Source organism: Leptonychotes weddellii, chromosome 1 (assembly GCF_054177405.1).
Source record: "Leptonychotes weddellii isolate Sample4059 chromosome 1, ASM5417740v2, whole genome shotgun sequence".
NCBI lineage: Eukaryota > Metazoa > Chordata > Mammalia > Carnivora > Phocidae > Leptonychotes > Leptonychotes weddellii.
In genome coordinates, this window is record NC_138369.1 from 154,450,064 (window position 1) to 154,468,830 (window position 18,767).

General features: G+C 36.3%; 1 long non-coding RNA gene across 1 annotated transcript; it reads right to left on the minus strand.

The window, feature by feature from the left end:
- Nucleotides 1-669: 669 nt before the first annotated feature.
- On the minus strand, nt 670-15,784 carry LOC145717277 (uncharacterized). The gene is made up of 3 exons (XR_014140390.1): nt 14,957-15,784; nt 6,896-7,065; nt 670-1,109 (listed from the first exon to the last, which is right to left on the minus strand). It is a non-coding gene; the product is annotated as an uncharacterized LOC145717277 (long non-coding RNA).
- Nucleotides 15,785-18,767: the final 2,983 nt, after the last annotated feature.

An 18,767-nucleotide genomic window follows, 5' to 3' on the forward strand; every position in this document is an offset into this window, starting at 1 on the left:
CATTTGCTTAGTACCTGGGCTAGAATAGATGTGAAAGCTAACAGCTTTTTTCTCTCTGGGCTTTTCCCTCTTTCCATGTAGCTTCTCAATGTGGTCTTCCTCATATTTGGGCTTCCTCATTGCCTAGTAGTCATTATAATGAGAGTCAAACTTCTTACAAGATAGCCAACTTGACCCACAGCAAGCATTCCAGGGGACCTGTGTGGAAGCTGCCAAGTGTCTAATGAGCTAACCACAGAGGTCCCGGAATGTCATTTCCATTAGATTTTATCGGTCAAACTTACTAAAGCCAGTCCAACAAAGGGAAGGCATGTTGTCTCTCAATGAGAATAGCAAAGAAGTTTCAGTAATCTTTAATCTACCACAGACTAAACAAAATCACATGCAGAAAAAGCAAAGGTAAATGGAGTCAGGAATATAAGTTAATTATCTCATTAATGGACAATAAGGTCCATGCTGGCTTCTGTGGGTTAAGCTTGAGGCCTAGCACCTCACTTTAGCTAAATGCCTAGAGATCAAACACTATTTACCTACACCCTCATCATTTTCATATATAAGACATAGGCTAAGAGAGAACGCAAATTTAACTTCATGAGAACCAGTAGGGTAGTACTTGATGTATGAAAGAGAAACGATTTTAGATACATTTTATTATAACCTTTTAGAGGTAAGATCAGATTTTTTGCTGATGATAGTTCATACATGAAGAGAGGCTTAGAGATCTCATTCATTAGGTTTCCACAGGATATGTCAGCAAATGGCTGCGCTGTGGTTGTTGATAGACCAAGAGTCTCAGTATCATGTTAGAATGAGAAACTGCCCATGTCTCTGCTTGAACTGTGAAAGTGGGTGGAGGGAACACGGCTAATGAAGCAACTCTATGACAGCGTCCCTTAGATTGGCCAGGTCCTGGGAGCGACTGCAGTTGTAACAGTGGAATGGGGTCGTGTAGCATATGAATTATCTGCTTGAGATGAGGAATACAGTGGAAGATGTTAGATTTGGGGAAGGTAGAGAAAAGGGGCTCACCACTAGGAAGGAGAGGGGTGTGATCAAAAGAAATCCAGGTTCTAGTCCTTGCTTGCCTTTTTGAGTCTTCTCTTCTTCCTCTAGGAAATAAAGGGATAAACCATGATCTCTAATATTGCTCCTAATTCCGAAGGTCCATAAATGATTTAGAGAAATATTACAGGCTAATTCCTTGCTAGCCTGCATGTAAGGCTAACACCAATGCAACATATGTCATATATCCATGTAATCCCATGACTTTTTTTTAATGCATGATTTTGTTTAGATTATACTTACCTTTTCTCATTTAAAGTAATCATAAACCTGAGATTTCCAGGAGAAACATTATTTTTTAAAAATTCTAACTATTCCTCCCTACTATTTAGACCACATATCTGAGCATCAAGTGTAAAACGTTGGTCACTATAAATACACACGAGACTCCATGCTCAAAGGGAACAAGTCTCCAGGATAAGGAATATTTGTCGTTAGCCAAAAGTATATGAGAAGTTGGTTGTTGTCTAATGCCAAAATAAAATAAAATGTATATCTTATAGAGAAACAAGGAAACAGGAAAAAGTATGTATTAAGTGTGAAATACAAAAATGACTTCCTACTAATTAATGACTATGAAAGCATATTTTGATTTATCAACACCAGTATATTTTACTTTCTGTAATGGTTGTGAGAAGTACTACTTAGATTTTTTGAAAATACTACAGAATAAAATATTTCCTGGTTCTTAACATCATGACAGTCTTTTTTTTTCCTTTTTCCAAAATGTTAAATTATTCCTTAAATGTATATAGAATGGGAGTGTTTTGCTCAATGTCAACACATGTTTTATGTGAGTTTAACAGAGGTAAATATTGTCAATTTTGAGATAGGAAAAAAAAAAGCAAGAGAGAGACTGATTTTCCCATGATCACTAATAAAGACTCTTTGATGAGTAAATTTATATCATGTTTCACAAATGTTGGCAAAACTATTCCTGAGTAGCTTCGAGTCAAAACTGTCATTTCTTAGCTGATGAAAATGTGAATACAAATTCTTCCGAATGCATGCTATTTTTTGCCCTCACATGAGACCTGCAGCTGGTTTTCAGAAAGGTTGCAAAAGGAATGGTTTGGAAATAGTTCTGCTGTCACACTGTAGCTAAAATGAGACTCATCTTTTGCTGTTCAACAATCTAGGCATTTAATCCCATTATAGCCCATGTTCAAGTAGACAAAGGGATGATCAGGACAGGGAAGAAGAAAACATAGTATCTACAGACTGTGAAATGTCAGTATCACAAGGCTTAGTGTGAGACCTTCAAAACCAGATGATAAATGTGTACCTTCATCAAGTTGTTATGGGTTATGGTCAAGGTCTCTCTGGTCATTTCTTTAAAAGTCAGGTTTCTTGTTAGAATGAAAGGTTGAAGAATCATCTTCTTCTTTGGGGAATTTAAGAAAAGACTATTTTTAAGGATACTTGCAGCAAAGTTTGTTCTGTACCTCAGAGAATGAGCTATACAAATTCCCAGAGCCTCATCTAGCTCTAAAATAGAATAAGGTGACAAGATATGTAATGATATGCATATAATGTGACAAGATTATAATATTTTGTAATGGATAAAAAGTCACAGATTAACAGGCAATAGAATCATAAATTCTAAGGCACAATTATCAAAGAAATAAAAGTAAAGTGGAGAAATCATAATATAACTCTGTCAATAAAGATACACCTCTAGACAACACAGATAAGCATCCAGATAAGTCAAGGCAAATGATTTTTCTTTTTAATTACAATATGTTATTCTTTGAATTAATGGGATCATTAACCATTCCAATGTGTTCTTGCTAAAACTGAATATATTTATTTTCATAACATTCGAGGTTAGAATAAAAGAAACAGAAAACAACAACAAAAAATTTAAATATTAAAAGTTTATCCCTGACGAAAATTTTTGTGATGGTAGCATAAAATCTAGGATCATTTTTACCACTATTCCATCGATCTAGGTCAAAGCCCTCTAACTATAACTTTTTTCTCCTTTTTATTGAAAATGAATACTGACATTATAGAATCACTACTAAGGTTGGACAGATGACTGAAATGAAAAAATCTCTGTTTTGAGGGTGAAAAAAGACTGTTCTTGGACGTCTGAAATAAATTATTTGCTGAGACTGTGTGTATACGCACACAATAGTCTTTTCAGCAACAGACAGAAAAGCTTGCCAGGCTCATAAATCTGAGGAAACAAAAGGGGAACAAATACCTCAGAAAACCCAGTCCCCACCAAATCAAACAATGAATAATCTCTCTCTCACTTGGAACAGAAATGTAATGTGAATAACAATAATATTACAAGCAAAAAGTGCATAAAAACCTGCTGCTAGCTTATAGAATTGGATTCAAATACAGAGGTTTTTTTTTTTTAAAAACTATATTATTTTACTGTATTTGAGATAGTTGTAAAAATTGAGGTGATTTCAGATTTAACACTTTTCAAAGCCTTTTCAACAGCCGAGACTGAATTGCATAGGTATTAAAAATGTGGATATTCTATATGAATAATAATATCTACATAGTGCATCGTGTTTTAATGCCCTCTACCCAAAGACCACCGAGAATCCAACTGTGGTTGGACAAGTTGCAGTGAGGCAGACCACACACCTTCGGGAACTATGAGGTGTCAGTAAGAGGGTTTTATTTTTCTTTATTTTTTATTTATTTATTTATTTTATTTTATTTATTTATTTGAGAGAGAGAGAATGAGAGACAGAGAGCATGAGAGGGAAGAGGGTCAGAGGGAGAAGCAGACCCCCTGTTGAGCAGGGAGCCCGATGCGGGACTCGATCCCAGGACTCCAGGATCATGACCTGAGCCGAAGGCAGTTGCTTAACCAACTGAGCCACCCAGGCGTCCTATTTTTCTTTATTTTTAAAAAAATTTTGCAAAAGATTTTATTTATTTATTTGAGAGAGAGAGAGGGAGAGGGCAGGAAGAGGGGCAGAGGGAGAAGGAGAGGGACAAGCAGACTCTGCACTGAGTGTGGAGCCTGATGCGGGGCTCAGTCCCACTACTCTGAGATCATGACCTGAGATGAATCCAAGAGTCAGATGCTTAACCGACTGAGCCACCAAGTGCCCCTATTTCTCCTTATTTTTTTTTTTAAGATTTTATTTATTTCAGAGAAAGAAAGCAAGTGTGAGCAGGGGAGTGGCAGAAGGAGAGGGAGAAACAGACTCCCCACTGAGCAGGGAGCCCAAAGCTGACTTGATCTCAGGTTCCCAGGATCATGACCTGAGCCAAAGGCAGCCACTTAACCAACTGAGCCACCCAGACTCCCCAGTAAGAGGGTTTTAGAGAATGCTTATTACAGGCTGTGTGCTATGGTTAGATGACTTTGGAGGGAGGTTCAAGAAAGGAGACGTTCACTCTAAAGTGAGTGAGGTCAGAAAGTAGGGAGAATTCTACAAATGTGTATCTTAATAAATCTCAACTAGAAGGAGGAAAGACTGGAGTGAGATTAAAGTTGTAATGTGTAAAGAAGCAGCAAAGACCCATGTTCCTTGGGAGTGAATGCTGTGTGGGAGGGGGGTACTTAGACAAAATCGTGTTCATCTTTTTTTTTTTTTTTGGTCTCATTTTATCAATGTCACAAAGTGGGGCTTATTTGATGTCAGTGTTTTGTAAGATCATTTATGTCCGACAGGATTGGACAACACCATGACAAGAAGCTGTATGTGCCAGACCAGTTCCCAACTGTCAAAGGAGTTTTTCTCACTCTCAGGTGTTAATATTTAGTTAACCATAAGGTGATCAATAAAAGTGGCCTGAAAATCACACACATACACACAAATTAAGTGTATCATTTAGTGGACTTTATAAAATAATTTCAAACACAATTATTTTATTTTATGGAACTCTTACATAATGTATGACTCAATCCACCCGAACTTTCCAAGTATTAATTCATTTAGTCTCCATAAAGTATTTCTACCTCAATTTTTAAATATCAGGAAACAGCCACAGAAAGATTAAGCCACTTGCCCAATTATGCAAATTTAGTAGGTAGGAAAGTTGAAATTTAAACCCAGGCAGCTGGCTTCAGAATTTAAACTCTTTACTCTATGTTATGCTACTACTAAAAGCTGGCTCTACTCTTTTGGACTTTAAATTAATTTTCACATTATACATGTAAAATTATGAGGAAACCTATCCAAAGTTTGTTTCCCTTAATATTTAACCATTCCCACCTCCTGCTCATTATCAGTGTTCTAAAATTTAGCACACTTCGTTGTTGCTTGATTAGGAAGGAGATAGTGCAGGCTACTCTGGGTTCAGCTGTTGTACTAGCTATTATTCAACCCAGAGGGCTGATTAACAGGGATAGGCCAAGCAGAGGACAGAATGGAGAATGAGCAAAGAGAGATCAACCTTGACCTAGCCCCATTAGAACAAAAATCTGGATTACCCAATTACTTCTACCTCTCAATATTTACTGTGTTTTGTTTTAATTTAAGGTTGCCATACAGCTAGTCTGCTTTGGCCAATCACAATTAGATGACTATTTCTGTGCTTCCAAACATCTCTGTAGCCCGCAATGATATTTATTTGATTTGAATTAAAAACTAAAATTGAGGCTTGGGTAATGAGTCTGTGATACTGACTCAGCTGCTTCTTCTATAAAACCTTTCTATCTACTCTGCCCTGTGTGTCAACACTCTTATTTTTGCTAACATGACCTATTAGCAGTTATGATGTACACAGCTTGTCCCCAATGGTAAATACAGTATAGATTCCCTTAAATAAAATTTTAAATTCCTCACGTAATAGACCCATGCATTCTGGAAATGTATGCATTTCATAGGAAGAACTAAGGTCTTTCAGGTTGTGATAAAATTCTACAAGCTGCCTGTACCAGTTCTGGACTTTGTATTACCCTCAGTTCTAACCATTGAGGTCTTTCACTGGTAGATTCAGCTTATCACATTTCCTGTTCTAAGGAATGGGACACATTAATATACTCCTCAGCTTTGTTCTGAAAGTCACATGTAGCCTAAAGTTTCTTATCTGGTGTCTTTGGAATAAGTATTAAATGTCCAAGTTTAGGTAAGTTGGATCTTCCTCCTGGTTTGTCTGGTGGCTCCCATTTTATCACTCAGCTCTTAGAGCTGGGTACCACTAAATATTTGAGTTATTTTTTCAAGTGAATCCTGTATTGAAGACTATGCTTAGTATCAAACATTACAAATCACAATAGGTCACTACCATGTCTGATATTTTTCCAGACACTGAACATAAAATGGATTACAAAGTAAACAAAAATCCCAAACCTTGTTGAATTTACCTTTTGGTAAGAGATTGTATTAGAGCAGGCAGCTACAAAAACAAATAAACCATAAACTATATAATGTACATATTGTATCCCAATACTATCTTAAAGTCACATGTTAAATGGACGTGTGGGGCAAAGTAACCCCTCCTCCACCTTGACCCAAAGGAGCAGTTTTGACTATTTATCTGAATAGAAAATGAATCATTATTTGAACCATTATAGGGCTCCTGGGTGGCTCAGTTGGTTAAGCGACTGCCTTTGGCTCAGGTCATGATCCTGGAGTCCCGGGATCAAGTCCCACATCGGGCTCCCTGCTTGGCGGGGAGTCTGCTTCTCCCTATGACCTTCCCCCCCTCATGCTCTCTCTCTCTCATTCTCTCTCTCTCAAATAAATAAATAAAATTAAAAAAAAACTTTATGAACCATTATATAGTTTGAGCCATTATATAGTTTTGTCATTGTGGAGCAATAATTTCAAAATCCTAGGAAAGGAAGAGGTGTAGCCACTCTTGGAGGATAGCCTGACATGGGGTACTTACCTCATTGTTGTTTTCTTACCTCTATTTGATGTAGCAGCACTATGCTCATCCAAGTCAGTCTTAAGCCATGCCAGAGGACAGATGGACATTTCTTGTGTAGACATAACTGCTCTTCTTGCTCCACCCATAGGCCCCTTATCTATCCTCTCCACTAGTGGTGATGTGTGGAAGGCAGTGATACAATCAACACTGTAAGAGATCACATTCCAGAATATAGTGATTATGGCTTAAAGAGTTCAAGAGAAGATGTGGTTGGAAGATGCACTATTATTCTTTCCCAATGGTAACTGTAAGGTGATAAGAAAATGAATCATCTTTCACACTATTTTGCATTCTCTGGATAACACTTGCATTTTTCATCATCACCAATAAAGCACAATAAGAATCTCTGAAAAAGTCATTGAAAGCTGGTACTCTTAAACAGTATGATGGATAATGCAGTGTCTTGAGTAATGATGCAATCAGCATTAAATAAATGGTATTCGGACCCACAGAAGAAAAAAGATATATATGGTTTAAATACAAACAGTTTCCAAAAAAACATGGCATTATTAATAATAATAGCATTGCTACTTTTTTCTCACAGTGGAAGATAAGAAATTATCCAGGAATGTCACATTTGACAATAAAGTACCTACAGAAGTTTCTTAATCTTAACAGGAGGAGGTGGTACCTGGATACTGTAGAGAATGTTTGCATGCATTTGTTGGATAATAAACCAATACAGAAATAATTCTTTTGTGCCCATTATTCTAAATGTTCGCTGATAAGTCACTGTATCTCAAATGGACTCATGAATTCTTTAATATATTTTTAATCAAATAGTTTAAATAAATGAAGATCCCACAAAAATATTTTCCTGAGTCTCCACATACCCCAAGGGTGGACAAGACTAGAATTCATTCACATGGACACATCCAAGAATGGAAAATGTAGTCTAGCCCTAAGTCAAGGAAGAAATAGGGAGTATTTGTGCATGCACGCACACACAGCTAGCAATGTTGTCATTAATAGTCAAATGATGAATATGAATGTGCAAATTATCAAGTATATTGGAGTATAAAATGTGCTATGGAGAAAAACAAAGTTAAGAAGAGAGATGGGGAATGCCTAATCCATGATAGACTCAACACTGGGAGCAAAATGCTGTTCACCATATTGCTAGATTTGATCTTGATTTTGTGCCAAAGGGACTACTTTCTTACCTCCATTTAAATTTGTGTCTATAGTGAATTCTCCTCTTCTTTGATTACCTAGATTTAGTTCATTGTTTAAATCCAGATCAATTAGCATTTATTCAATCAACTTCCTCCTCCCATTGATCATTCCCTCTTCTAGTTTCCCCAAGCATTTTGTTGATGTTTCAGCTACGCTACCTATCTCACTCTGCACTATGTTACAAGGAATATTGTATATTCCTTGATATCAGGATCCATCACTTTCTTTTTTGTCTTTGAGTTTCACAATGCTCACTGCCACTGACTTAAGTTTAAGAAGTCCTCTACAAATGTTTGTTGAATTGGCTTTTTGGCCTACTCACCTGGAAAGGTAACAAAGACTTATACCTAATGTAAATAGACCTAATAGAACAAAACCCATAAGGCCTCTTGACTTTGGCCATTTAGACCAGTACCTTTTAATCCTAAATATGGAAATAAAAACACCAATAACGATAAGAATTGAAGGTAATTACAATGGCACAAAAATGGAAATAACTAACTTTTTAGGGAAAACAAACCCACTTATACACTTAATAACCTGTTTACTGTAAATAATAACCCATTTTCAAAACCTAATCCCATTAATAGATGATGTGATGATAAATGAAAAAGAGAAAGCCTGATGAACCCTCTATAGGAACTCAGCAGTTTCTGTCTCCTGGCCAAGGCCTGAGAAAAATCACCCGTATGTCATAGTGGCCATGTCAATAGAAACCCCATTTGTAAATAAAAATATTACATATGATACTATATTGTTAGATACTGGATCACAAGTAGCAAAGATACAAGGACATCCTACTAATATAGAAAACCTTAAAATAGAACAGGACTAATTGAGGGAATAGGAAGGAAATTAACTCTAGGGACATGGGTGCATAGATTTCTAACACTTGATGATAGACCCTCCTGTTAAGGCTAAATTAGTTAAAGGTCCCAATTTAGAAAACATTCCTGGAATGGATGTGATAGGACATCATGTAACAAATAAGGATTTAACAATTCCTAAAACTAATTTAGCTATAGCAAAATGGACTGCAATTAAATGATCTACCCTGTCTAGAATAACAGATGTAACCCAAATACAATCTTAAGAGAGGACATATTCAAATTAAGGAGATAATTCAGAAACTCCTAAAAGAACAAATTATTGTGCCTACTATTTTACCATATTATAATCCAATCTGGCCTATTAAAAACCCAGACAGAATATAAGTTTATGGTAAATTTTAGGAATTTAAACAAACACTCTCCCAAAATTAGGGAATACTTCAAGATACAGGCACTATCATAAACAATATCACCACTGGATCCTGAACTTATTATATAGTAATAGACTTATTTGACATATTCTTTGCTATGCCAGTTGATGAGGAGAGCCAACTCATGACTGAATTCATATGGGAAGGTAGACAATATCAGTTTAGTAGGTTACCACAAGGATACCTTAACAGCCCAGTGATAGCCCAAAACCTTCTCATACAAGACATCCAGTCCTTTCAGGAAAACACAACACACACAAACCTTTATTTCCTATATTGATGACATCCTTATTTATGATGATAACTTAGAAGAATAGACTAGGGTCAAGAGAGAGTTAATTGAATTTCTTACACTCAGAAGATGGATGATCAACCTAGGTAAGGTCCAAGGACCCCAAAGTACAGTAAAATTTCTAGGCATAATTTGGTCCTCTGAACACAGGAAAATGCCAGAGCCAGTCATAAACAAGAAAAATTTCATACCAACTTCTACCACAAAGGAAGCAGTTCAGAAACTGATAGTACGGTTTAGATACTGTATACAACACATACCATATATGAGAATAATATTAAAACCCATCTTTGAAATAACTAAGAAGACCAGGGAATTTAGGGGACAGAGACTCAAGAGGCAGCTTTTACTTATTTGAAAAAATACTACTGGAAATTTGACACATTAATGTGGATTCCAAATATAAACTAGAGTGCCTATTTTCACAAGGGTTTGCAACATGGTCACTGTGGACTAAAACACCACAAGACCCCAAATTTTTCTCAATTGGATTTTGAATAAAAAGTTCCTGCGGTCTGAGAATAGATACCAAACAATTGAAAGGCTTACCTGGGCACTCTATGAGGCCCTATAAAATACAGAGCCACTAACAGAAAACAAACTAATTATACTTAACCTCCAACAGCCTATTCTGGATTGGATAAAACAGATCCTGATAGAGGGAAATTATCCCTGATCATAAAGCCCTAACATGGAATTGGTATTTTTCAGAATGGGACATTTGAACGGATGGTCAACCCTATGCATAATCTGAGGAAATCTCAGCAATGCCTATAGTACACTTATCAGTGTTCCCAAAGGGCAAGCCTATCCAAGCTCAAGCAGTTGGGTAATGAGGGCCATCATTGGTCCACAGCACTCAGTAATGCATGGTTTACAGATGGATCAGCCTCCATGACACTATCCAGAGTATGCTGGTAGCCTGTGGCCTTGAGGACTAATGATGGTCTACCTGACAAAATCAAACTCTGGAGAATCAGGACAACATGCTGATCTAATAGCCATAAAATTGGTGATTGAACAACCTATTAAGGAAAATCAGAATGAGGTTTATCTTTTCTCAGACTCATGGGCAATAGCTAATGGAATAACTATTTGGAATGGGACGCTTATTTCCTACCTGGAAAACAGGAAATAAGGACATATGGCATAAAACAGCACTGGCTGACATCTCCACATTCATCACACATGTCTCTGCACATCAGAATTACAACTCTGAAGAAACCAAATTTAATAACCAGGTGGACAAACTCAGTAGGAAAACTATGAAACAAGGATTCCTAAGATTTATCTTAAGAAACACAATGATTCATGGGTAAAGAAGAAACCAATTTAAAACATAACCATACATAAACAGGAAGGACAATGGAATATAAAATCTGAACAAACAGATATGCCAATTGATAGGATTATTACATGGGCACATCACCAAACAGGTCATGCAGGTACACAATAGCACTAGTACATGGTTAGAAACAAGAAACATGCATACACCTAGAAATACCTACAATTTCAAAATAAAAGATATGAGAATTGCCAGAAGTTTAAAGCTTGCAGTTCATTAATGAATATTCCACATAGGATCAAATCTGACAGACCCTTCCAAATTATACATACTGATTATATATGAATCCATGCCTATGTCAGAAAATAAACTGTATGCATGCACCATTGTAGACAGATGGTCAGGAATAGGACTAGCCTATCCCTGCAGGAAAAAGTGATCAAAAATCTACCATCACAGCATTGAAAATCAGGATTGCTGCTATGGTATCCTAGCCATCATAGAATCTGACCAGGGAACCCACTTCACAGAGAATATAATAGAAAATTGGGCCAAAAAACAGAGCATAATGTGGAACATCTACTTAATCCTATAACCCAACTGCCTCTGGATCAACTGAAAGGTACAAAACTTTTGCTCAAACAAAAGTTTAGGCTGCTTATTAACAATCTAGATATGAAAGCATAGACTAAAGCAATCAGGGAGGTGGCAAGTTCTCTAAAAAATAGGTACAAAAGGGACAGAAAAATTGTTATTAAATCAATATTGCAGTCACTCACAGAGATAAGAATTAGCACTAACAACACCCCAGAATCTAAACTAAAAAGAAAAGTATTAATTAAAAATTGTAATAATGTATATATTACTGGAAATTATAGCACCTGCCACTAATTGCAAACCTACTGGGTGACCAAAGAAAAAGGCATATTATATCAAATTAAAGAAAATAATATGATACTTCTATAAAATTCTCAGGCATGAAGAACACCTTATCTTATATCCTGGTGATATTTGTTCTGTTTGATATTGATATTTATTCTGTTAATGATGGCAGAACACCTAAGTAGTGGACACATTTTCATACACATCATTACTGGATGCCTAATATTTATCCTACCATGGTGCAGGGCTATTGTGCTGGGAGAAACATTTGTCAATAATGGCCATAACAGCTATAGATTTCCTTGAGTGGCAAGAACAACAAGAAAGAATTAGACATTTACAGGAAACTCTTCATTTTGCAGGCATGAACCCCCTAAACATGTTGAACCCTGTAATTATTGCCAATATGGGTTTTATAACCCATATTCACCCACTGGAAAGCTAACTGTGGATCCATGGACCCTATTATTTCAAGAAAACAGGAAACTGTATTTGTTCCGAAGGCATCATCATTGCCCATGGTTACAGTAAGATACTTAGAATTCCAAATGGTAAATTCTTATTGGCATGATCTTAATATTGCTTGCAAGTTGTCCCACACACTTGATCTCAACATTTTACTTCCAACCCTAGGTTTCTACAAGTCATCTATAGACTCTTCGTGTGTTCCGTTCCATAAATAAACTACTATTTTAGACCAGTAGTAATCTTTGAGATGTTGTTAGTATAGTAGAGATTTTCTCATTGAAAACTCCAGACTCCTGTTTCGCATCTGGTTGTGTTTATGTCTGTGTTAGATTTCATGCATCCTAATGCATGTACTGGTTCTGTGAAACTGGTTTCATAACTATTTATAACAATCTGCCTGTGGCTTATATTCACAACACTCCACATTTTCTTTTAATGAATATATTATTGGTAAAGTTCAAAGTAGAGTAAGTAATTTTTGGCATAGGCCACCATAATATTTGGTTCATGGTTATGTTTTTTAGCACCTCATTCCTTAAGCATTTAGTATAATTTAATAAATTGAAGCTTATATTATACTCTATTTATGACCCTGCTGTATTGATGTGTGTTTTGCTATAGCACCAAACTGATAATCTGTATTCCTTTAATATGGGTATGAATGGTTCTATACTATCAGGCCCAGAGGAAACATTAAGTATGGATTTTGCTCACATTTAAGATCGGCATATAGCTACTTGTTCAGTTTTACCTGGCCATGCCTCATTACTCATTGTGGTACCATTGTTATTTTGTCAAGGAACCACTGGTCTTCTCCCCAGATTGCTCATATTCTTAGATCCAGCCATCTTGCCATGTTTGCAGTCATCTCTGTAACATTTATAGAGCAGAAAGGTTCTTTAAGTTATACACTGTGACATAGTTTTACTATGTGAGTAACATGTTGGGTTCTTACATATATGAGATAAACCATGTTTATATGTTTCATAATTTAAATTTCTTAGTACCAATGGAAAAGATATGTGTTTCAGAATGTGAAAGAGAATCAGTGTAGGGTTTGAAAAATATATCAGAGTTATAGAATTCTGCACTGGATGTGGCAATGGTTGCCTCACATATAATTAAATTACCATAAGAAACTCTTAATCTCAGGAAACAAACTGAGGGTTGCCGGAGGGGAGGGGCGTGGGAGGGATGGGGTGGCTGGGTGATGGACATTGGGGAGGGTATGTGCTATGGTGAGCGCTGTGAATTGTGTAAGACTGATGAATCACAGACCTGTACCCCTGAAACAAATAATACGTTATGTGTTAATAAAAAAATTAAAATTAAAAAAAATAAAAAATAAAAGCTTTTATGAAAAAAAAAATTAAGTTACCAGAATGGATTAAGGTAGGCCATTCTGTGACATAAAGTCTAATCTCTTTGCCATCACTGGTACTGTATTCCCATGGGACTCCTAAGTACAGATGCTTTTTTTTTTTGGAAATGGAGATGGTTTGTAGTTTATTTTAGGTACCTTTTTGGTAGAATCAATAATTGTCTCATTAAATACATCAATTGATATGGTGGATGTTTGTGTTACAGGAGTACTTTATGTGGTCTGTGTGGTGTTTTCTATTTCCTCTATGGTTTTCTTTATTTCCTCTTTCTTCATAATCATAATGGACTTCTTCATAATCTCCTGCTTTGTCCCATGCTGATACCCATTGCTGATGGCCAGATAATATAGTCCTTTAGATGAGGTCTCTAAGTACCAATATCATGATCTATGTGTTTCAAACTATGGTTCCATATGTGTCATTAGAATTGTCATCTTTTGTTCTGCCAGTTGGTAAAATAAGTTCAAAGAGCATCCTGTAATGGTGAAGCATTGCTGTATTTCTACAAATGCACTTTTTTTGGGTGTTTAGAGAGCACATATAATCTCTCTCTCTCTCCCTCTCTCTTTTATATTTAGAGTATCTGCAATAGTCTCACCAGTGTGGTAAATGGAAGTTTCTGCTCACTACATGTTTGATTCTTTCAGAGCATGGGGTATTAAATTAGATGTTGTACATTTTTATACAAAAGGGTTTGAATATTTTTTCTAATAATGCCTTATCAACTTGTGTATACCTGGGGATTTGGGTGATACCTGTAGCCATGTTTGATCTATTCCTGAAGCCAAATATTTGCCTTTATATTGCATGAGATTTTGATCTACCAGGTAAGGATCAATGATAGGGCTAACTTGAGATGTTTCACTTACACAGAAAGTATGTGTAGGAGACGCAGCTGTACAAAAACTGAGGGCTGAGGGTACAGAGTATGAAACAGAGATAGGTGTGCCATCAGCATGTAGGCCTTTTTTTCCATTAAATGAAGACAATAAGCAATTTAAACAATACACACTGTCTGGGAATACCAAATGGATGGGTAATTAGTTTCCAGATTCTGAATGCGCAAGAGCAACAAGTTGGCCTAAGTGGTGATAAGATTTGGAAGGGGTCTTGGCTTGGGTTTCATCCAAGTGCCCATTCTGCATATTCAGCAGCTCTTCTTTTACAATAAAATGCTAGCACATAAAGTAAATCAAGAATTAAATCCGACTTACTTTCAGAGTCCCTGAAATGTATCCAATAACGCATTTAATTCAGTAAGCCAATATAGAGATAAAGAATAAGGTAAGTACCCGGTTGCCTTGGTATATATGCTGGGTTATAATAGCAAGAGTCAGTCACTAGTTCTCAGGCCAATCCTCATTTTCCAAGTTGGTATCTTGGAGAAGGCGTTGTTCAGGATCCTTTTTGGTTCCTGTAGAGATCGAAATGGGAGATCTTCACTACTTCATTAGCTTCCCTCCGTATTTGGTTTACATAAAATGTAACAAATACAGTTACTACACACCCTCACAATGATTCAGTTACAGCACACCCTCACAATGATTCATGGGCCATTATATCATTGAATATTCATAAGCCCACATTAGACCACTTACAACATCCACAGTTTACATTTTATGTAAACAGGAAAGCCATGTAAAATATATAGAGGACACATTGGAAACCTAACATATAATGCTTATCACTGTCCGTGGTGGTACACCACAGCCTTCTACCTTCAGTGTGACATGCTGCCTATTGGCCACACTGTTTTGCCTATTACTCACTATTGGATGCCATGCTCATTGCAGCTATGGATACTCCACAGATAGCACTGACGAGAGCAGTTCTGCAACCACTCCAAACTGAAATTCCACTCTCTGGTCAGGAGACAGTTCTACCATTTGTGACATCCTCCACTTCCTCCACAGGTCACCATCCTGTCACCTTATTATAACTGGGAACTTACCAGCATGACCAGCATCACTAAGCCCAACTTCTCCATCCCACCCTTCACCATCAGCACTGTCTACTCACTGGGAAACCTTTGACCTAACCTAAAACCTATGCCAAAGCTTGACTATTAAAGGTAAGAAAACCCCTACAGTTCCTTGTTGGACTTGCGGGAGGACCAATGGCAGCAGCCTTTTCACATTTTCAATGTGATCAAACTAATTTGGACTTCAAAAATTTTGAAAATAACTTATTCCACATGCTGTCACAGCTTTATCATCATTGGGTGCATAGATGTATATGACTAGTAGCATCTTGTGGAACATAAATGATTTTTAGAGAGAAACAGGTAGGGCATTGTATATTCTGAACAAAGCACTGAGGGATAATTATAAAAATAGTAAGATCCTAAAAAAATATAAAGGATATTTTTTAAAGGTTGATTGTCAATTATTACAGTTAAGGTTGGTAAATACATGGAATACACTTAGAACAGCCATGATCTCTGGACAATCTCGGTCACCTGAAATTGCAGATAATCTGATTAGAACCAGAGTAGATACCACACATCCAAATGTCTGTGGCTCCCTGAGCAACTGTGAAATTAGAATATTGGCACTTAAAGCAGGAAATGTGACTTTGGGTTATCAAACTTTTGTGGTTCCCCAATATCAAAAGGGAGAGTGAAAGTTACAAGCCACAAAAAGCTCCCGATGATAGAAGGAAAATATGTTCCTAAGGATATGTTGGTAGAATAGAACCAAAATACCTTTATCACTGCTAGACCTTTAAATATACCCATGTACAAGTACCCATGACTATACCCTTGATGCCTCCTCAAATAGTATAACATGGGAAATTGGACTGTGATACCCTGCTCTAAGCCAAACCTTACCTTATCCAATTGGAATCAGGGGGGAAATAAGAAACACAACATAATGGGATATGTAAAAATAGAACAGGTAATGTGACGATAGAAGGAAAAAGGTATTATTTGAGGTCAATAGAAGATAGAATAACTATTAAAGTAACCAGAGAAATATTCCAGACTGAGTCTTCTAAATTTAATCTAATAAATATAAATCATACATTAGAAAAATTAAGACAAATAAAAGAACATCTAGAAGATAAGACTAATAAAAAATGATTTAATAGGAATTGGCAAAAGAACAAAAACATGCCTTCCTCAAAATAATGACAGCCCTGAATTCTGATATTATGGCAATCAAATACATGCTTGATAGTGCTGTGCAAGTCTGTACTTCCTGGAGCTTCATAAACATGGCTTTTACATGGAAACACAATTGTCAAGGAAGCTTACTGAACTGAGTGGTTTAAGAACATTAATTTTTGGTCTTTTGGAAATTTAATCTGATATCATATTAAAGAATTCTTTGTTATATTTTCACTAATACTGGAAATTGATTTAATAAAGTTTGCAGTAACAAAACTATAGAAAATTAAATTAAAGGACAATTAGACTGTTAGTGAGGTAGACTTGCAAGGTATATGATATTTTCGGGAACTTAGATTTCTATAGGGCACTAAGCCCTTAGGATTAGTAGTGTCTAAGTGATTTGAAATCACAGAGTGGATTCTGTACTGGTTTGTTATGATTTCAAATCCACTTCTCTTTTTTTTTCAAGTTTTTCTTTAAATTCCAGTTAGTTAACATACATTGTAATATTAGTTTCAGGTGTAGAATTTAGTGATTCATCACTTACATGCAACACCCAGTTCTCATCACAAGAAGTACCCTCCTTAATACCCATCACCCATTTAACCCATCCTCTCCAGTATCCCTCGTTTGTTCTCTATAGTTAAGAATCTGTTTTCTGGATTGCCTCTTTTTTTTACCCTACGTTCATCTGTTTTGTTTCTTAAATTCCATACATGAGTGAAATCATATGGTATTTGTCTTTCTCTTGACTTATTTTGCTTAGCATGATACTCTCTAGCTCCTCCACGTCATTGCTAATGGCAAGATTTCATTCTTTTTTATGATTGAGTATATTATGTGTATGTGTATGTGTATATATATATAATCACATCTTTTTTATCCATTCATCAGTCCATGGACATTTGGGATCTTTCCATAATTGGCTATTGTTGATAATGCTGCTATAAACATCAGGGTGCATGTATCCCTTCGAATCAGTATGTTTGTAATCTTTGGGTAAATACCTAGTAGTACAATTGCTGGATCATAGGGTAGTTCCATTTTTAACTTTTTAAGGAACCTCCATACTGTTTTTCAGAGTGGCTGCACATGTTTGCATTCCCACCAACAGTGTAAGAGGGTTCCCTTTTCTCCCCATCCTTGCCAACACCTGTTGTTTCCTGTGTTGTTAATTTTAGCCATTCTGACGGGTGTGAGGTAATATCTCATTGTAGTTTTGATATGTATTTCCCTGAAGATGAGTGATGTTGAATATCTTTTCATGTGTCTGTTGGTCATCTGGATGTCTTCTTTGGAAAAATGTCTATTCATGTCTTCTGCGCATTTCTTAACTGGATTATTTGGCTTTTGGCTGTTAAGTTTTAGTTCTTTGTAGATTTTGGATACTAACCCTTTATCAGATATGTTGTTTGCAAATATCTTCTCCCATTCCATAGGCTGCCTTTTAGTTTTGTTTTTTCTTTCACTGTGCAGAAGCTTTTCATCTTGATGAAGTTACAATAGTTCATTTTTGCCGTCGTTTTTCTTGCCTCCAGCAATGTGTCTACTAAGAAGTTGCTACAGCTGAGGTCAAAGAGGTTTCTGCCTACTTTCTCCTCTAGGATTCTGATGGATTCAAGTCTCACATATAGGTCTTTCATCCATTTTGAATTTATTTTTGTGCATGGTATAAGAAAGTGGTCCAGTTTCATTCTTCTGCATGCTGCTGTCCAGTTTTCCCAACACCATTTGCTGAAAAGACTGTCTTTTTCTCATTGTATATTCTTTCTGTTTTGCCAAAGATTAATTGACCATAGTTGCAGATTCACTTCTGGGTTTTCTATTCTGGTCTATTGATCTGTGTGTCTGTTTTTGTACCAGTACCATACTGTTTTGATCACTTGAGCTTTGTAATATAACCTGAAGTCTGGAATTTTGATGCCTCCAGGTTTGCTTTTCTTTTTCAAGGTTGCTTTCATAATTCGGGGTCTTTTGTGGTTTCATACAAA